This window comes from Chanodichthys erythropterus, chromosome 2 (assembly GCF_024489055.1).
Source record: "Chanodichthys erythropterus isolate Z2021 chromosome 2, ASM2448905v1, whole genome shotgun sequence".
Classification (NCBI taxonomy): Eukaryota; Metazoa; Chordata; class Actinopteri; order Cypriniformes; family Xenocyprididae; genus Chanodichthys; species Chanodichthys erythropterus.
Genome location: NC_090222.1, coordinates 21,969,854 through 21,992,784, shown reverse-complemented (window position 1 = coordinate 21,992,784; position 22,931 = coordinate 21,969,854).

The following is a 22,931-nucleotide window of genomic DNA, read 5'->3' as shown; positions in this document are numbered from 1 at the left end:
CCGTCTAATATTGGTAGCCCCGTTCTGGCCGACCCGGATATGGTTCACGGATCTAGTATCCCTCTTAGAAGGCTCCCCCATGGAGATTCCAATCAGGCAGGACCTTCTGTCTCAAGCGGGTGGCTCAATAGTTCACCCCCGCCCGGAGATATGGAAACTGTGGGCCTGGCCCCTGAGGGGGCCGAGCTCGTAGAATCCGGTCTCTCAACCGAGGTTGTAGAGACCATTCTCCACTCCAGAGCTCCATCCACGAGAAAACTTTATGCGTATAAGTGGAAGCTGTTTGCTACTTGGTGTAGCCGACTACAGGTGGATCCGTTCCACTCCTCCATCAGTCATGTACTGCAATTTCTCCAAGAAAAATTCTCGGACGGTTTAACCCCTTCTACATTGAAGGTATATATTGCAGCGATTTCTGCTTATCACGCTAAAATAGAAGGCGTTTCTGTGGGTAGAAACCCTTTGGTCATACGTTTTCTCCGTGGTACCCAGAGGCTGAGGCCTGTGGTACGCACAAAAACTCCGTCCTGGGACCTAGCCATTGTGTTGGAAGGGTTAGCTGCGGCTCCCTTTGAACCTTTGGAAGAAGTGTCTGAGAAGTTTCTCACTTTGAAAACCATATTTCTTCTGGCCATAACATCTCTCAAAAGAATTGGAGATTTACAAGCACTATCCGTTGCTCCTTCATGTCTAGACTTTGCACCTGGAATGGTCAAAGCTTTTCTGCATCCGAGACCTGGGTATATTCCCAAAGTCCCTACAAGTGTCCCGGGGCCGATTGTGCTGCAGGCCTTTTGTCCTCCACCTTTTGCAAATGCGGATCAGGAAAAACTAAATCTGCTCTGCCCAGTGAGGGCTTTAGATGCTTACGTCCACAGAGCTGCCCTGTGGCGAAAATCTGAACAATTATTTGTATGTTACGGATCTCCTAACAAAGGAGGTCCGGCGTCCAAGCAGAGAATGAGTAAGTGGGTGGTCGAGGCCATCTCGCTTGCCTATGAGTCTTCCGGGCAGCCTTCTCCATTGGCTGTCCGGGCACATTCCACCAGGGGTATGGCTGCCTCAAAGGCTTTGATGTCAGGGGTTCCCCTCAATGACATATGTGAGGCTGCTGGGTGGTCGTCTCAGCATACCTTTATTAGGTTCTATAACCTTGATTTGGGCTCCACTCCAGGGTCCTCAGTACTGTCGTCCTGAAGAGATAACAGACATGCATTTGGTCCTATGGCCTAGTTGGGATAGCGTTCCCAAAGCGCTTACGCAGCGTCGATGTTCCCATGAAAGGGAACGTCTCGGGTTACATCTGTAACCCTGGTTCCCTGAATAAGGGAACGAGACGCTGCGTAGCTTAGCCATACTCCCAGCACGCCTGTGAGCGTCTGCTTCATCCCTATTTCAGAAGCTGGCGTTCTTTGTTCTCAAGGGTGCTTTATAGTTTCCTGGTCCGTGACGTCACCCGCTCTGACGTCCCGTCACACTATTGGTTCGATTTCACGAGTGCTTCAAGACGTAACACACAGAGGCGTTCCCAAAGCGCTTACGCAGCGTCTCGTTCCCTTATTCAGGGAACCAGGGTTACAGATGTAACCCGAGACGTTTTCAATGGTCATTTTTTCCACTTAGAGGGGAATTCACTAGGAATGAATTGCAAAATTGCACATGCTTTGGCAGAAACCGGCTTACTTTACAAGGGGATATCATCACTTCACCACTGCGACCCAGACACCTGAATATCATGTCTACTAGATATAACTTTATAATCATTGAATCATCATTTGATGAACAACTGTTTGGTTAATTCATCCCTTAACACTATTTATATTGAAATTGTGACAGTTTCAACATCTCTTTAAACATAGTAGCCAAACAAGCTTGTCACAGAGAGATTAGCTAAACTTACTTATTATGATTACCCAAGGACTGATGGATTTATAATGAACTAAGAAGCAAATATGCAAATTCTAACAGAGTGAGCATATGATAACACTAAAAGCTGCACTACATTAGTTTACACCCTAATTACTATTGATTCACAATCCCTGGCTTTATAATTTAGATGGAACCCAATACACTGCACATAATCAATATTGCCTTCGTCCTTTTGAGGACAAAAACATAATTTCTAATTTATTAAAATTCCCTCTTATGATTCTATGCCCTGAGGAAGAATTTGATTTCTATTGAAAGTACTTGATGTTTCAGGTCTGTTCACAAGAAACGATAGAATTAATGTGCCTGTCAGGCATATAATTTATAGTTAGGACCATTGTAGGACCAACTAAGGCTGCTAAAGTTATTCGTTCTATTTGAACCCAGCTGAATTCTGTTGCATTGCCTCAGGTTTGTAAAGGCAGTGTGCACTAAATTAAAATGTCTTTTGGCCTTCAGAGCTGATCTAAATACTGGAGTCCAAAAATCTGCTACTATTATGTGTTTTCTTTTGCAGTTTCTTAGTATTTGCCCCCGTTTGCTTTAATGACAGCAGCACTTGAGATCCATTAACTTCACAAGTTTATATAAAACCTGCAATGACGTTCTCTAGCATGATTTGAACAATGATCCAAAGAGCATCTAGTGCTTCAATGAAAACAAGAACATCTTACTGCCTGTATATAGGAGCTCATATGGTCAATGTCACAATGTCTAGAAATGTGCAGAAACATGTACAGTTTTGTTCACAATTATTGGAACCCTTGGTAAAAAATGGCTGTAAAAATAAATCTACATTATTTATCCTTTTGATCTTGCATACAAAAAAAAAAAAAAAATTAATTGAGGTAAATAAATTGAAATTGGGAGGAAAATTACATTATGAAATAATTTTTTTTCGCTAAAACACGTTGGCCACAATTATTAGCACCCCTAGAAAATCTTATCTCATTTTGACTAGGAACATGAAATTCTCCAGCCAGGAGTATAAATATGAGGAAACATGAAGGCCAAATTCCCTTAATCATTCATCACAATGAGTAAAACCAAAGAATATAGTTCTGATGTGCAACAAAAGATCGTTGAGCTTCACAAAATAGAAAGTGGCTGTAAGAAAATAGCTAAAGCATTGAAAATCCCCATTTCCACTATCAGGGCAATAATTAAGAAGTTCCCATCAACAAAACATGTTACAAATCTGCATGGCAGAGGATGTGTATCTATATCATAATGCATCGTGAGGAGGAAAGTTTGAATGGACAAAGACTCTCCAAGGATCACAGCTGGAGAATTGCAGAGATTAGTGTTGGGGTCTTGCCTAAAAAAATTATCAAACAGCACCTACATCCCCACAAGTTGTTTGGTATTGAAAAAAAATCCTCTTTGCTTATCCATAAACAATCTCCAGCATATGTAGTTGTCAGACAAGACTGGAACTTCAAACAGGACTGGCTTCTATGGTCAGATGAAACTAAAAAAAAAAAAAAAAAAAAAAAAGGTTTTTTTTGGCAGCCCACCAGTTAAAAAATAATAAAAACTACCCCATTCCCACTGTTTAATATGCTGCTGGATCTTTAAAACTGAAGAGAAGAAGCACCAACATGGAGCTGGGAATCTGAAGGATCTGGAATGATTCTGCATGAAGGAATGGTCTCTGATCTCTTCTCAGGTGTTCTCCAATCAGGTATTATAGCTGAAGACTCAGAGCTGTTATCTTGACAAAAGGAGGTTGCAAAAAGTATTGAATAAAAGGGTGCCAATAATTATGGCCAACATGTTTTGAAGAAACACATTGTTTTTTCATATTTACCAAGTGTGCCAATAATTCTGACCACAACTGTATACAGTAAAGTGGCCAAAAGAGACCTATAGGAAGATTGACATCTTCACTCTTTATTCAAATATTAAAAAATTGTCAAAGATTGTGTAAGCATATTGCGTAGTCAATTGTTTTATTTGCGATAATGCAATGAAATATGCCAAACTGCTGACATTATTTTAGGTCAAGCTGTCATACAAAGAAATTATGTACACATGTAAAAGATTCCATAATCGCCGATGATACACAAAACTGAGAATATAATCCCTGATATTTATTATAGATCAGTGGAACTAGTACTCAATATCAAAGGAAATTGTATACTGCAGTATAAAGTACTAAGTGGACATTTTGCATTTGTAAGTCACTTTGGATAAAAGCATCTGCTAAATGAATAAATGTAAATGTAATGTAAATGTGAACTCCAAGTGGCCAACTGAAGTTACTGCTAAAGTGTACAAGGTTATTATGTCATGACTGTTTGCTTAGGAAGAGTGGAAAGATGACACTGAGATTAAAAAGACCATTGATATCACTTCCTATATAATTTAATTAGAATAAATGTCTTTATTATTTTTCTTTTACAGATTCAGACTGAACTATAATTTCAATTACCATTGAGGTTCCTGAAACATTTTCTTAAAAGAATATTTCACCGAAAATGATTTGGTCATCATTTACTCACCCTTTTGTCAAGCACAAATCAGTCAAAAGTAAAGTGAAAAACACATTAAATTTTAAAACAAATTTTACATTTTAGTCTGTTCCACACACAAAGTGAATGACTTGAACCAATTTTATGATTTCTTTAGGGTTTACATCAAAATAGCCCCCCAGGCGGTATAGATGTAGCCCTCCAAATTTACACCTTAAATGGGGCCAGTTGCGTTCAGACGGGCCAGTGGAGACCTATAATTGCATTGAGTTTTAAGCATTTTCACCAGGGAGTGAAATTCATCCAGTAGGGCTGACCCACTAGGCCAAGACAGGGAAGGCGCACTCTCTCTGGCTTGGCCGCGAGCCTCAGAGGTGGTGGAAGTCAGATATGGGATTTTGGACTTAGACATTTTATCAAGTCAGAAATTACTTGGAAATTTGAGCGGTCATAACTCCCCGAGGCAGGAGTATCAAACTTGGGTCAAATAAAGGTCTCAAGGGGCCCATTCAAACGCCACCAGTCATTTTGGAGCTTAATGGGTCTAGTCTCCATTCACTTTCATTATAGTAAAACAACAACAACAATAACAACAACAACAACAAAAAAACAGCTAGGACATTCTTCGAAAAATGTTTGTGAGTAAATGACCGAATTTCATTTGTGTATGTACTGTCTGTCCCTTTAACATTTCTTGTTTTTAAGTCTTTGGATGCACATCTCCTCTTTCAGCAGGGCTCCTGTATCTCGGCTAGAGGTAAAAGTAAGGGGAAGAAAATAAAATAAGATCTAAGAAGATCAATAAATGTTTCATCAGATTTAAAGGATGGCATTACACTGAGCTTTATGGCGGCTCTGACGCAGTTTCAGGGTGGTCGAGTCCTTGGGAATTTAAAGAAAACTTTATAGCGCTGTAAACATGCTACCATTCTCTTTTCCATTTCGTCCACATAAAGTGCAGACAGATCAGTAAATCTGCAATGCGTGGAGGCTATGGTTGCTACTTTCTCTCTCTCTCTCTCTCTCTCTCTCTCTCTCTCCTCCACCAGTGTTCCTCATCCACTTCGTTGTCCTTCACACTATTATTCTAATAGGGACGATTTATCCTCTGATGTCTGAGATGCCGTACAATTGCCGTAAAGTAAACATGATGCTCGCACATTATCTCAGCGCTGTGTTTATATTGCTTCTGATCTGGTCCATGATAAGAGAGCACAGCTTGTCAAAGTGCACAAAAACAAAACAAACGATCCCTTGCCCTTACACGCTACAGGGTGATATTTTAACAAATATCTACAAACAGATTGCTGCATCTGTGTTTGTTGACAATATTAGATACATGATAGTTAGCAGTGGAAATCTGCATTTCATTACGTTCTGATTTATTTAACTCTTTTAATAACTGTGATTATCACACAGCAGCTTTTCAGTGATTTTTTTCTGAAATTACAGAAATCTTGGGAGGATTTTTTGATATTTATGACAAATATTGCAATTTGTCTCAGTCTATTAAATCTTCATGTACAAAAAAAAAAGAATTATAAAAATGTTATTTAACATATACAGTGCAATTTTTGTTAAGAAGTTTCTTATGTTATTTGCTAAAAAAATACAATAAAAAAAGTAATATTATAAAATAATTTTAAATAACCTTTATATTTTCAATGTAATTTATTTCTGTGGTGGTAAATCTAAATTTTCAGCATCATTACTCCAGTCTTTAGAGTCACATGATCCTTCAGAAATTATTCTAATATGCTGTATAACATTTCTTATTATTATCAATATTGCAAAACATTGTGCTGCTTAATTTTGTATATATATATATATATATATATATATATATATATATATATATATATATATATATATATATATATATATATATATATATTTATTTATTTATTTATTTATTTATATTTTGTTGAATCTTTGATCATTTTTTTCAGGATTCTTAACATGAAGATTATATGATGTCAGGATACCTTTGTTTCATCCTGGGTTTAATTATTATTCTTATTATTAATATTTTGCCATATTCAACTATTCAAAATAAGTTTATTGTATCATTATATTTTTTATATGTAAAAAAAAAAAAAAAAAAAAAAAAAAATTAATATCAGCGCATTATAATAAATAAGGTTGTTCTATAGTAGCAGTCAAAAACTAAATCCTGAGGAGTTTAGTTTGGGTCCATATATTAAATTCAGCTCAGTGCTTTAAAGAATTGAAATGGACACTACATCCTGACTCCCCTGAGGGGGCAAATTGCATCTAGCGTTTTCTGTGACAAAGCAGCTGGAGTCACAATAACAGGACAGTCAGGCTGAATCATTTGAGCCCTGAGGCTCCATGAGGAGGCTTTTACCCGGAGGAGAATGATCCAAACTGAGGAGGAGGTGGAAGGAAACATACAGTAATGGCTTTGTCCATCCTTATTTTCATATTCCAAACTATGGTTGCTGCGTACTATGGCTTAGTCTGATTTGGATTCTGTGCAGAAATATGATTGTTTTGTTGTCGGGGAGGCAGCACAGATGGGAGACTTTATTTACAGATGAGCAGATAAATGAGGGGATTTCTGATGTTTAGCCTAATCATTAGACGCACATGGAGTAATGAAATCTGTGCGCCAGTATCAATGCCATTAAATGAGAAAATGACCCAAATATCAAAATCCACTTAGCTGTCATTTGCATTTCCAAACAACAACAAAAAAACTTGATTATTTGTGAATTTTTGCCACTAATAATTTCTATGTTTCGCCATGCAGAATTGTAAATGATTGCAAAATCAAAAACTTTTTCCTTTGTCATTTACATAATTAAAACTTAATTTTCACAGATAAAAACAGGGGTATTTGATGGTGCTTTACTCATTTATAAATATTCTCACAGTGAGAATTTCTCTATCTATCTATCTACATATATATATATATATATATATATATATATATATATATATATATATATATATATATACATTTTACACTAAACTCAACTAAGTGGAAGATAAGATAAGTAGCCTATCATTAACTGAATAGAGCTGCTCACATTTACATGTTCTGTTAAACTAAAAAAACATGACAGGTAGGAAAACAGTAACAACTTGAATGTTAAAATTTATATAGACATTTTAAGAAAGAAATAATTTACCTGTTGAGAGTGTGTTGACAGTCTGTGTAACTGGATGGCTGCTGAGCTCCAGAAAATCAGCAATGAGGTGGCTTTGACAGTTACAGATTTGAAAAACAAAAAGGAGGGAAAAAAGAACCCTAAACAATAGCACAAAGAACCATTTCAGCATAAAAAAAAGTGTTCGAGACGATATGGTTCTAAATAGAACTGTTACCAGTGTAAAGACCCTTTAAGTGAAGAAACAAATGTTAGAGATAAAAATTGATTGTTAAAAATGTTACAAATTTTATCTTCAGCACAACCTATGACTATGTTCTTTTATTAGACATCATGTAACTTGTACATAGCCAAAGTTTCTTAGTTTGCACATTTCATAGAAAGTACCTCTTCATGCAATCTATCTCATCTGCTGTCGGAGAACCCCAAGACGCTGGCTGTGACAGGCTGAATTCTCTGGGCCCTCCTCTGTGGTTTCTCACACCACGTAACTGACTGTTGTTTGGATTCATAAACAGAGTGATTGAGTGCTGCTGGCAGCCCGGCTGCCATTATAGCCAGTGCTAGCTGAAAAAACGGCAGCGAGGACTAGCAGCGAGGGAAATCACGACGCTGTCCCGCTGACGGCTCCTAATCATTTCCTGTGTTTGTGTTCTTAGTTGCCCTTTACTACTGCTGTCCATCATACACCTTACACTGGGGTGGCACAATTGTTTTTGCTGAATGATGATACATGTTTGAAAGAAGCACTCTATTTATATTTAAAAATATCAGATAATCTATGGATGTCAAAAAAAATCAAAACATCATACCATGTAGCATCTGAGCTTTCTCAGAACCATCTTCAATTTTATTAGCCATTTTTTTGCAATTGCTTTTAACCATCTGGTCCCAAGGTGAGTTTACCAGATGTACTTTATGAAGGCAGTTTTCAAGTTCACATAATTTTAAGTGGTATTTATTTTGATAAGTGTACCAGGGTTAGTTCACCCAAAAATGAAAGTTCTTTCATTATTTACTCACCCTCATGTTGTTCCAAACCTGTAAGACCTTCATTCATTGACAGTTAATATAGACTTTCAAATGCCCAGAAAGGTACTAAAGATATATTTAGAATAGTTCATGTGACTACAGTGTTTCAACCTTAATGTTATGAAGCGATGAGAATAATTTGGCAGTTTAAGATAATTTGATACACACTCTGGACCACTGATTCAAATCAAAAGATTCATAAAGCTTCGAAGCTTCATGAAGCAGTGTTTTGAAATCACCCTTCACTAGGTATTGTTGAATAAAGTCGTAGTATTTTTTTTTTGTTTGTTTGTTTGTTTTTTGGCTCACAAAAAGTATTCTCGTCACTTCATAACATTAAGGTTGAACTATTATAGTCGCATGAACTGTTTTAAATGTGATTTTAGTACCTTTCTGTGCATTTGAAAATGTTAATTATCTTGCTTTCAATGCTAGCCTCACAAGTCATCGGATTTTGTCAAAAATATCTTAATTCTTGTTCCGAAGATGAACAATGATCTTATGGGTGTAATTAAAGACAGAATTTTCATTTTTGGGTTAACTAACCCTTTAAGTGTCCAAATACTTTGTGGGGCCACTGTATTTAAAGTGGTTTACCATGTAGGAAGGGCACATGGCAAGTACATGTGGTGTCCTGAGAGTGCTATGTTCAGTTATGGCACAGCTGTGAGGGACATAAGTGGTGCTTTCACAGCTTGAATAAAAGGCGCAACAGATAATGAGCATGTTTTCATAGATGCTTGATAATTACTGATTAAATATTCATATGCAATATATGTATTCACAGGACAGCTATATATGAGTTGCTTTTCACTTGTGCTCTACAATCCACAGTGTTGCCCTCTAGATATCCAGCAAATTTCAAATCCAGCATGTTGAAGATATTTCAAATGTAGCCCCCAACTTGCTACAAGGCCTGCCTGAGGGCTCTATTTAGTTGGCTCTAAATGCCAGTGATCACGGCATTCTTTCTCTTTCCATGTCAGCAAAGGTATATCCCTAGTGTTTTAGTGCAGGAACATTTTTTACCCAATTGACACTGCTGCAACTGTACTTAAACACAATGAAAAACACAATACTAGAGCTAATGAACTCATTGATTTCTTTTCAGCCTGTAGATTAAATTCAACCTTTTTATACACTTAGACTGCAAATAATGATAAATAAACGCATAGTTTTCTCCTAAATTCACCACATGGGTGCAGTGACCAGACAAATCAGCACAATCTTATGGCAATTCATAACTATTTTGGCGAATTCTTATGAATTTTGTATCATATTCACTTACATCCCAGTGAAGTGTGTTTAGTGGTGGGGGTTATACAAAAAAAAAAAAAGCTTTCACTGTTGTTAAACCATCCTTGTTCACATTTCTTAAAAACGTAACTAAATCAACTTAATTTAACCCAGTTGTTTCTACTAAAAATTATTATTGGCAGCTATAGTTAAGTGTTTGTTCAGTCAACTTAAAGGTGCTACAGAGGATGTTTTGTTTTATACATTTTTGCAATATTACTTGAAACTATTTATTAGGTGCACTGAAAGGAATAATATTAATATACATCATCTGTGCACTGGCCTTAAAAACATCAGCCAATCGTTTACGCGATGATGATTGGCCCTCTGGCTTGTCAATCACTGCCATGACGTTCCTTGTGAGAGACGTTCGCACTCCAGTAACTTTCCACAGGCGCTGCATGCAATGTTTTTGTCAGGAGTAACAATTGCAGATTATGAGTTACCTGCGGTGAGTCCGACATAATGAATCCATGAACACGACACAGTAAATGCCGGTGGTAAACAAACATTCGTGTTCCAATACTCGTGCACAAGGTTTGGGAGGCGTTCCCTCGAAATGAGCTGTGAAGGAGGGGATATTTCTTACGCATGCACTCATTTCAAAAACTCACTAACAGTCTTTGGTTTCTCAGTCGTCGAAAACATCCTCTGTAGCACCTTTAACATTGCTGAGTGAAACGCACAAATGAATGCTGACATAACTAACTGGGCAGTGGATCTGTAGTTCCCAGCATGCTTTGCAAGGGACTGCATTAAGAGAGTAAATTTAGGGATTAAAGTGTTATTTTATGTCTTTTTCAGTGGAAAATGTTCTTGGTTTATGTTAGTATTTACTGTTCAGTTATGTTGGACATTTCTCTAATGTTTTTGGATTTTGTGGTTACCATTATGCAGAAGAGAGGCATCTGTGTTTAGGCTGTGAGCCTCATATATTCATGTTTAGGATGGAATTCCTGCTCTCTATTCAATGGAGATTTAATCAATGAGTTATTTTTTGAGTGCATTTTGTAAAGCAAATAGTTCATTTAATAAGGTAAATTAAAGTCAATAAATGTGTTCACCTTACATAATAAACATTTCATTATTAAGTAAACTGCACATATAAATATTATGTGAGAACAGTGAGAAATTCAAATGATTTGTATTTATTTAAAACAAATTGTCAGTTTTACTGGAATTTCTTTTGTTCGTATAACTAAATTGTTATTTGTACAAATTACTTAATATAGTTGCATGAAACCACTTGACACTGCTTTTTTAAGTAAATTCAACAGTTCATTTTGTTGAGTGTATGTGGACCTTCATCCTCCTTTTTCTAATAATCGTATGTTTTTGTACGTTTCACATTGTATAAATTCGCCGCCTCATAGCATAGTTACATTTTCCCGTTAGATCAGGTTGGACAAATCTGCTCAACCTTACAATTAGTGTGGCATGTGCTTGACCCATAGGCATAATTTGCGGGTTGGAGAGGTGGAACATGTGCCCACCACTTTTAGCCAGGTTCGATTTTGTCCCCACCACTTTTTGAAACATCTGCGGCATGAACATTCCTAAAACAAACAAAACATCTCCGGTTGACTAGCAGAGTACCGGTATTAATTCCATTCATTTTAAAAATAAAAGGTGTTCTGGTGCTGGTATGTGTTGTATTTCCCCTTGTTTTTGCGTTCGTTGCCGCTGTTATCAGTGGCGGAAGGCAACTGTGTTCTTTTGGCGCTCAGACACAGTATTCACACAGACGCTTTAGTCTATTGCTCAACGTTGCTAATGTCGGAGACTGCGTTCCGGTGAAATCACAAAACAAAACGCACACAAATGTGTCTCTGCTCTTGATATACGATTACTGATAAACATCAGCTAGAACCTCTGACACTTTAACAAAGTTCTACTATCAGACCATTATCAATCACAGTCAGATAAATAGCAGATGCAGTTTATAAAAGATAGACCAAAAAAAAAGAAAAAAAAAAAGAAAGATGATCATAAACAGAAAAGTATTCAGTGGCATTTATGTCAATTAATTAAAAAGGTCTAAAGATAGGAAACATTCACTGTGTGAATTTCAAATAAGAGACAAGTGTGTACTGTGTCTTTTTTTTTTTTTTTTTTTTTTTTTGATAAAACTGTGACTTTTATAGCATCAGAGATGTGAGGTAGCCTAAAAGCCTCAAAGAGGTTTTGGAAGCTTAAACGCAAGAACAGAGTCATCCACTTTTTTGCTTTGAAGAACCCACTTTTGCCCTTGTGCTTCATCTGTCATCATCCTCTTCCATTGACAACACATTAATCGCCGAGGCTCAGAGAGGCTTTTACCCAAAGTCTCTTATTCTTTACCCTTGGCATCGTGCCGCTGGTTCAAACCCCATCGGCATAGTGCATGTTTGTTGTTGTGGAAAAGTGGTTTGTTAATGTGTATAGCATTGTACTGTATATCTACCAGGTTTCGGTACAGATGTGTCAACACAAGTCCAATGGGAGCTCTAATCAGAGCAAGAGTGCACTCGAGGGCCAAGCAGAGTCGTTTGCTGCCGGCTAGAGCTGATAGATGGGCCCGCTGTGGACCCTTAGACTGGGCCAGAGTAGTGCCACCCCCTTCCCACTAACCAAGCCTGACATCTCCACGGCCCACCTGCAGCTTATGTGTCTGCGTGGCCCTGACTCATTGGCACGCTCCAGAGAGCGTGACAAAAATAGCCTGCCTCCACACCTCCTCCCTTTATCACACTCTTCTGATTCATGTGTTTACTTGTATGCAACCGATAGTGGACTGTGATGTGCTTTTTGCTAATCACGCTTGATTTCTCTCAAAAGCGCTTAGTTTGAATTGTGGGCAGAGCAAGAACCGAGGGGTCGGAGACGTGAACTTCTGCCATTTCTTATGATCAAGGCATATTTGCTTGAAAGCTCCTTCCGTTTTATGGTTTCTTGGTTTTTTCATTTATTTTACACTGGCAAATTTGCAAATTGCCTCGGGGTGGGGGAAGGTAGTTGAGGGGAAATCAATTGAATATTGCAATTTATTGCATTTCATTGGTTGTGTGATTTTTAACAATCCTTCAGGGGATGTTCATTGTATATGGTCCATTGTAATGTAGAAACATGGAAAATGGCCAGATAAGGTCTATGTTGTAGGAATTGATTATTCATGACCGTGTGGCCAAAGAGGGCTGACATTTTCTACTCAAAATCTAGAGTTTAAGCTAAAAATGGATCAATTTGATAGATACGGTCTTGATTTGCCTGATCGCTCGTGGCAGCCAATTAAATTGAGTTATTCCTACTGTGGCGGTTTTTCGTGTGACAGGTCTGTGGTTGTTTCAGCAGACAGAAGCTCCTGCGTGTGGTGAAAGTACTCTAAAAATATCTGTAGAAATAGTCAACAATACCATGTTGTTCCCTATACAGTCAGGGCTTGACTAATTCACTAAGACGCTGACTAAAGGCTTGTCAGTACTGTAAAGAATCACATTTGTTCCACTGATATAAATGTAGTCTTGTGTAATATTGCTCATTTATATGTACTATTTTATACCAGGCTTCCCTTTGCATCGTGTATATATTATCCTGTATATAAAATGAAAATTCTGTTATCATTTACTCGCCCTCGTGTTTCTAACGTGTCTTTCCAAACAATGACTTTCTTTATTTTGCGGAACATTAAAGAATGTTGGTAACCAAGCTGTTTTGGTTACCATTGACTTCCATTGTATGACTACAATGACCATTTTATGAACATGAGCGAGAGTAAATGATTACAGAATTTTCATTTTTGGTGAGAACTATCCCTTTAATACCCAAAACCCATTAATCGCATTATTTATGTAATTGTAATTGCAGTGTAAATGCATTCATGCCACATCTGAGCTAGAATAAATGGTCTGTAAATAGATCTAAATACCAATTCAGTTTCTAAAAAAAAAAAGGTTGTTGTAGCCTAAAAGTTTATATGTAATAAATTATATGTTGAATCAAATAGGCCTATGTCATTGTAAAGCTTCTTTTTGCAATGTCTATTTAATTCTTGTCTTAACACAATAATGACTTTTGGGGGTAATATATATATATATATATATACAGAAAATTGTGAGACAATGTGTTAAATCGACAATAACTTTGGTAGTAATTGTTCAGAATATTACTATTTCCTGTAGGTATTTTACACTAAGCACAGGAATGTAAGCAAATAATTTGCAACTAGCAAAAATGTATTAACTTAAAGTTATTTGGTGATATAAAGTCCAAATTCAGGGGGTCTGCTCAGGGCACTGGACCCCCAATTAGAACCACCCCTGCTGATACCTCGCTACACTCTTTGGGTAATTGGTATGTAAAAGGATTATGTGAATTGGGTTTTGGGATTAAAGAGTTATCAGATACTAGGGCATGTAATTACCCTTGTTTGTTTTTATAACAGATTTAGAAAAAAACAACAACATTGAGCTCATTAAGGAAACATGATTTTGCTCAAGAAATACATTGTAAACTGAAACAGTAACTTGACCCATCTGTACACCAGTTGAAATGCAGTAATAATGGGAGACAAATAGTATGTGGGGCCAAATGAAAGATCTCTGGTGTCCCCAGACTGTGTCTCAAAATACCTCAAAGATAATTTATTGTAGCTTGTCAAATTTGCTCCTATTTGGGTGTGAGCAAAAACACAGTGTTTTTGTGTGTCCCTTTAAATGCAAATGAGCTGCTGCTCCCGCCCGCTTTCCAGAAGAGGGCGGAGCTTTAACAGCTCGCGCTTCGGTTGCTCAACAACAACAATAGGGGAGAATCTCACGCAGCCAAAATGACAATTGTCAGTAACAGTATTCAGTCTTACATTGTTCAAACCGTAGTCGGACACTGATGGAAAGACTCAGGAAGAAGTTACAACTTTTAGAATGCATCTGGACATTTCTGAATGGTTAGTGGATAAATTTATGTAGTTAGTGTGGAGATTTAACTCATCGACTAGCATATGTGCCTTCATGTTAATCGTTTGTGCAAATCTAGAGTTGAATTGACCCTCGTTTGTGAAGCAGTCTGGCGTAAAATGACGGCATGGTAACAACACTCTACTACAACAACTCTTCCTCTTCTCTAAAGCAGCCCAACATGGCCTCACCCCCTTTGTCGCATGTTCTCAGGGGCAGGGTTTATGTTAATTTTAAGGTTAGTGATGTCACTAACTCGGGAAGAAGCTTGTTGTTGTCCCTACCAGCCGTTTGTTGTAGTCCTCATTTGTAAGTGCTAAATGGCACTAACAATGCCAAGGTCATGGGTTCGATCCCAGGGATTGCACATACTCAGATACAAATGTATAGTATAATGCAATGTAAGTCACTTTGGATAAAAGCGTCTGCCAAATGCATAAACGTAAATGATTAAATGTAAATGTAAACGAGATAACTCCGTTTTTAACATTTTTGTCAAAACATTTTTATTATTATGTTATCATGTAATTATTTCGTTTTATGGTGCTACTTGGCTGAATTTTTTAAGTTATGAAGGTTTAAATCAAAACACCCCAACTGCAGTTGAATTGATATTAATTGGAATGCACAACCAAAAAACAAGATTTTTGAAAAATTAAAAAAACGGAGTTATCTCGTTTTGCAACGAAACTCTTCAAATATATATTGGTCCATATAAGAAGGCGGCATGTTGTACCAAGTAGAAAAAGGTTTGCTCAATGTACCATACATGTAATTTCTCATGTAATGTGAGGTTTTTTTTTTTTTTTTTTTTTTTTTTTAATGAATTTATCTTGGACTGTCATTGTGATGAAGGTTAGTGAATGGATGGATTTTGTGGAAATGTGATAGCATGAAAAATTTTTTGTTGAATGTCAGATGTGTTTAGGGCCAGTGACTAAGTGTGCAAGCATGTATTCGTCTCAGTGGACACAAGTGTGTGCGTACACACTTATTCCTTTGTGTTTGCACTCAGTCTTGTTAATTGTCTCTGATTTGTGCATTTGTTGAGTTATCTTGTCAGTACATGAGTAAATGAATGTTTTATGAGTCAAGGCCTTTTAAGTATGCTCATTCCCCAGCCTCAAGCTGTCACTTCCAATTCTGCTGTATTCTGTTTCCCGTTCCCTCTGCTCCCAATGAGGAATATTACGGCTGACATGGCTTAATTACATGAGTGTGTTTAGCCTGAACACATCACCTCATGCCTCACTTAGGTCACATGTACCACAGGTTGTTTCTTGGTCAATAGTCACCTAAAGCCTTTGTCTCTCTGATCTACTTTTCATTTGCATACCTAAATATAATCATCTGAGAGGCTTCACTGTCTCATAAACTACATATGATAAAACCGTGTGCACGCTCTTACATATGTATGTTTAATGAGCATAATAGGAAGTTAGAATGGATCATGATATATACTGGCGTGAATTTATTTGCAAGTTGTTAAAGTACATGGTGCATCCACACAAGGAGACAGATTTTTTGGAAAGGGGCAGCCATCGTTAGTGTACCGGCAAGGTGAACACAAGCAGCACTAATGAATGAATAACGACGGTCACCAAGGTAACTGTGCATATTTATGCAGTGCATCCTATTTACAATGAGGGACAAAATAAAATGAAATGTTTGCTTGTTGTTCTGCCAAAGCAGTGGTGCAGAGCAGCATTTTATCTCATTAATAAATGCCAGAGAAGATCCAGTGCTCTGACTTCCATTCCCCAAGACATAGCATTAATGTTGCACAGGGTAAAATCAATAAACACTAGATCGTAATGGCCAAAATCTATTAGTAATAGCAGACAAACCTCTAACTCGTAGGTACAATTCTCAGAAAAAGCTAAGTAGTTAGCTTGATTAGTCAAGTCATTAATGTGAATTATTGAATGTAATGGTTCAATTTAGAGCCCCTTCAGCTTAGCTGACAACAACATTACCATTAAAAGATTCAAGTAATGAGACTAAATGACTGGGTACATGGTGCTTAAAAAACAAGTCGTGAATAAAAACATAAACTGCTTTTGTACTAATTACTTGGTACAAATAGTTCATGAAAATATACAATTAAGGCCCGATATTCTCACAGTGAAGGTTTTTTTCGTCCTTCACTTAGGGGTAAAAGTTAGAAGTAATAAGCAATATACAATAAGCGAACGTCCCGACGCAGCCCATGTTGCTGAGAGTAACGTTTAGATGAATATGTGCTGCACGCTTTCAATAACACAATAAACACACAACAAAAATGTCAGCAGTTAAGAAAGCATCCAATCATAGTAGAGATGTGCGGATGACGTCACCTGAATCCATTGTTAAAAATGATTTAGATATCTGCACCCGACCCCCACACAATCATCACATTACAATTATTCTAATTCTCAGTGTCGAATGTGATCCCTAGTGAAAAAATAGTATACTTAAGCACAATTTATTTGTATGTACTTTAGTATAACTAAATGTACTTGTGGGACGCTATAAATTGGTATACTTAAAGTCTGCTAAATTGGAACAACTAATTTTGTACTAAATGATTTTAGTTGTCCTAAAGCAGTGCTGAAGTTCAACTAAAGTTGAATTAAATATACTTGTTTGTGCTAAAGTGGAACTATTCCAAGTATACTTAAGTACACTTTAAATATGCTCTTGTATTTAAGTTTTGAAATGCAGAATTCACTCAGCATAAACATTTTGATGACATTACAATTGCAATTCAGTTACATTGTAAGAGTGTTGAACATACATTAATATTATACTGATAACAAACTTTTAGTTATTTTAAAACATATTGCAATGGCATTCCAAGTTAACTTGTAGTGTGCTAATGGCATCATTATAGTGTGCTTCAGATAGGCTACAATAAAGTAATCTTTATAAATAAAGTTACAGCTTTAGAATATGCCTTTTACAGACAGCACCAGTATACCAGTAACTTACTTATCCAGTGAACATCAGTGAGACAACTGGAACAAATTTAGATGTATATTGAATGCAGGAACCAGTACGGGCTGGAATCGAACCCAGGTCATGTGGGCCGCTGTCACACAAGAGTACTCGGCTTACCTGTTGTGCCATCACACTGATATAAACTTCGCAAAACTGGTGTTACTTTGTGTTATCTCTATACTGTTACAAGTACAGCTATAAGCAGCTATTAATGACAACTATTAATGACAGCACAAATGAATTGGATTAAAAGACTCCCAGATAAAATTATTAATATAGACACAGTAACGGCCTGTTGCTATACAACACAAACGTGCATAAACTTTAAGCTGTTGAAGAAATAAAACCAGGTGATGCAACATTAAATATCAAGAATGTTTTGCTTCCCTTATATCTATTTCAAAGTGCAAATAAGGGACATTAAAGTAGCATTAATGGGCAAAGTACAGTAGGTGCATTGAAGTGCACTAGGAATACACAAATGTAATAAAACTTCTGATCAGGTACGTGAATTTCTTTCACCATTTCAAACTGACTATATGTTGTTTTCTTTATTTGTCATAATTACAAATATTTACTTATGTAACTACTGTCTATTTGTATGTATATCTGTTTGCAACCATGCAAAATTGTGAAAAGTGGTATTGAATTGAATAAAACACTAGCCTACCTGATATTCAAAGTGTGAGCAAATTATTAAAAAAGGTAAAGGTCATAATTATAAAACTTACTTGCAACTCAAAACACATTTCTTGTAAACTTTTATCCAGGCCAATACTATTTTGTATACTAAACAAGTAGAACTCAAATACTGTTCATTAAATTGGACATTTAATCATAACAGGTCAACATATTTAACAAAAATAAATTACTGAAGTACTTAAAAATTTAACAAATGAAATCTTTTTTTTTTTTTTTTTTTTTTTTTGCAAATTTCTCATGGTTACGTCTGATCAGTAGGCAAAAGTTGGATTTGAAAATTCTGCCCTTGCAGCCACTTAGCAGAAACAAACTAGATGTTTCACTTCATACCTCATGTTTTTTGTGGTTTGCACAAAAAGTCTCATAGCATCATCTAAAAATAATAAGATCATTCTCGGATTTGAAATACATGAGACTCTGGTTGCAGTTATTTCCAAACACTGCTTCGGAGCTTTACGAATTGAATCAGTGGTTCAGAGCGCCACGTGTCACATGATTTCAGCAGTTTAGCCGTTTGATAGGAGAGATGAATCACTAATTCAAAACAAAAGTTTCGTAAAACTCAGAAGCAGTGTTTTGAAATCGGCCATCACAAGATATTATTGAAAAGTCATTATTTTGTATTTTTGGCGCACAAAAAGTATTCTCGTCACTTAATAATATTACGGTAGAACCACTGAACTCACATTAACTGTTTTAAATATGATTTTATACCTTTATGGATCTTGAGAGGTTCGGTGGCTTTGCTCTCAATAGTGGCCGCACTGAGCCATCGAATTTCATCAAAAATATCTTAATTTGTGTTCCGAAGATGAATGAAGGTCTTACGGGTGTAGAACGACATGAGGGTGAGTAATAAATGACATTATTTTAATTTTTGGGTGAACTAACCCTTTGAAGCAAGCTGCTTAACAGTTCTACCAGAAAGACTCGCAAAATAACATAATGATGAAATTTATTAACAACCAGAAAGCTATATAAAAAGATAAAGTTCTTTGGCGTAGGCCCCGTCCGTAGTACGTATCCAAATGGTTGTAGGCTCGGCATGTCCTGCCCGGAATAAAGGCAGGGGCGTAGCCGACCCCCCACAGGGATATGGACAGGGACCATCCTGGTGGTGGTGGGGAGGATGGAGGTGGAGATTGGCGTCAGCATCTCCGAACTCAGATAAGTGTAAGTACCAATGCTTTATACCTGAGTGTTCAATAATGATTGGTTAGATCTGATCTAATGAATGACGTAACATTAAAAGTCTTCCCAGCAGAACTTGCGCTAGAGCTTACATTATTAAACATGAGAAAACAGCATCAGTGTCTCCTTAAATTAGAATTACAACTTCACTTTCTACTCTAAAGCAGCTCTCCAGTGTGTTCATGTTTTCACCCCACATCTGACCTCGAAGGGAATGAACAGAAGAAATGAACGGGAGAAGATTACCACATCAAAGAAGGTGGAGCCTCAGAGCACACCTACCTATTATGCAATCCTCCAGAAAGTTATTTTTGGCAAACTGTTTCGAACTCCTGAAACAAATTCCTAGCGAACTTTGTTTTGGCCTGATTTTGTTTGAAGTTACATCACACCAGTCCATTCTTTGGTTTAGCTTGAAGTACACTCTAAAAAATGCTGGGTTAAAAGCAACCCAAGTTGGGTTGAAAATGGACAAAGTCAAACCCAGCAAATGGGTTGTTTAAACCCAGCGAATGGGTTAAATGTTTGCCCAACCTGCTGGGTAGTTTTTTATTTAACTCAACTATTGTTTAAAATAACTGTATTTTGTTTAAAATGAACCAAAAATATGCTGGAAATTAACATTTTTTTATATGTATAAACATTTATTAACTTATTAATAAATGTTCACCTTTTGATTATTATTGTTGCCTCTAGTCTGCGATTTTTTAATTTCCAACCTATTTTGGGTTCATTTTAAGCCAGCCATAATTTTTAAACAATAGTTGGCTTAAATAAAACTGCCCAGCACGTTGGGCAAACATTTAACCCAACTGCTGGGTTAAAACAACTCAGTTACTGGGTTTGTCTATTTACAACCCAACTTGGGTTGTTTTTAACCCAGCATTTTTTAGAGTTTATATTGGGGTCTTTAGGGGTCGTTCGCACAAAATGTGTTTTTGCACTTCAGTGCTTTTCCATTGTTTTTCTAAACAGGCACCAAATGTGTTCACATCTTGCATCTTGCAGTATCTTTGGAATGACACCGTGTTCTAAAAGCATGGCGCTCAAGTTAAAAGACTGAGATGCAGGTTTTAAAAATAAAAATGTGTTCTGCGTGAATGGCCCCTAAACCATTTGTTTTTCAGCATCGTCATTTTAAGCAGCACTAAAGAAAAAGAAAAAAAAAAGGTTATTCTTTTGTATGCACACGACTTTGGAGTCCATTGGAGAACTAGGAGATCTGTGTTTGCCCCAGAGTGTAGGCATCAGAGCCAGAGGGAGGAGGATAATGTATTTGGCTCCAGAGTGTGTCACATGTGGCACTTTTAATGTGACAGCTGGACTCTTTGGGCACTTTGGCTGGGCATGGACAGCCCGGGAATGCTGCGCTAATGGTGCTCGGCGGGTGACAGCCGCATAGGCACGGGCCCGTTGCAGCCCCTTTGTCAACCCACACGGCTGCTCTGGCTGACGTCTGAGTACGGATTTCCTCCTCCGTGTGCCACTCACCTACAAGGACGCCGGCTAATTTAAGCATGCCTGATGACAGCCGCGAATTGGTGGGATTAGACTTTTTATAGGGGGAGCTGAGAAAAGTCACACACTAGTGTCTTCTTTTCACATTAACCTCTTCAAAACCAATGATCTCAGATGTCCTTTTATCAGGCAGAAACTTCAACTCTCTTTCTCAATCACTGGAAGAACTGTAATGGGTATTGTGATGTTAAATAATGCTTTGTGAGTTGTGCGGTAATATATATTATTTTGAATGTGACTGTGTTTTATGCTTTTGAAATCTATTGTCCACTGTGAGTTTTGGGTGTATGTATGGAATAGCTTACTAGCATACTACTCTTACTAAAGCTTCAGTATGTACAGTATGTGTATACTGTGCACATATTCAAAATGTGCAGTACTCAACATAATACACTGCTTGGAATACTAAATCCCATCATGCAGTCTGCTCAACTTTTTTCACTCATAACTTGTTCAAAGTTAAGACGTTTTTACACAAAATTGTTTTAAAAAGGCAAAATATCAGTTTTTATTTCCAAGATAACCAAATAACACCCACATAATGGAGTCATGTAATAAGAATATCCAGTAGCATACTACTGTTTGCATGTCTACTTCACTTTTTAAAAATAGTATATACTGCACAGTATGCTGTAAGTTATAAGCTTAAGTTTGAAAACTACCGTTCAAAATATCTGTAAAATGTCTGTAAAATGACAAGCTTTTGAAAGAAGTCTCTTATGCTCACCATGGCTGCATTTACTTGATCAAAATACATTAATATTATTATTATTATTAATAATGAATTTTTCCATGAATAGAAAGGTCAAAGTAACAACAATCTTTTATGACAATATAAATGTATTTACTGTCACTTTTTATCAATTTGATCTATCCTTGCAGAATATAAGTACTGTATGAATTTCTTTAAAAAATAAATAAATTCATAAATAAACCCTTTTGGCTAAATAGAAGGAATACAAATTTCAAAACTGAGTGATTTGCAGTGTTACAGGAAAGTGGAGATGGCATATTTGTAAAAAAAAAAAAAAAAAAAAATATATATATATATATATATAATGTTTCTATAAAAGGAACTCTCACTGTTGGCTTTTTGGCACAGCATAGCAGATGTATCCTTGACTAAAGTGCTGTATTTAACTTTCTATATCTTAATATAAGTTTGATGGCAATACAGCACTTTCAGCCTTTTAAAAAGGTTTTTAGTTGTTAATGCTACTTTGGCCATTTCAAGCCATATAATTGGGGGGGGGGGGGGGTTATGTAAGTGTTAAGTTCGTAGTTGTAGCACTGATCCATGTGACATTATTTTGATACAAAAGACAATTTTACAATATTCTAATTATATTATAATAGCTATAACTGTTTTAAAGGCTGACTTTAGGCTCTGAATAAACTCACCAGAAACTCACTAGCCAAGAGAATCATATTCTCTAGGCCTTGGCATTTGGCAATGTTCACCATATAATCCTACAAAAGGAGCATTATTACTGGATCTCCCAGTCCCACCTAATAAATAATCAGGAGTGCAGTGGTCAGAAAGACCTTTTTTGTCCTCTTTAAATGGAAAATACATGTTCACTTCTATTCCTTTCAGTCATTATTCCTGAGGAAAAAAATACAGTTCGAATGAATTCCAGCTTTTATTTGAATTAGAATGCCTTTCCTGAAGACACATTTAGTGCCGAAACACCACTGACTGAAGGAGACAAAAATTACAGGGGGTTGTGTTTGCGAAAGGCTCGAAT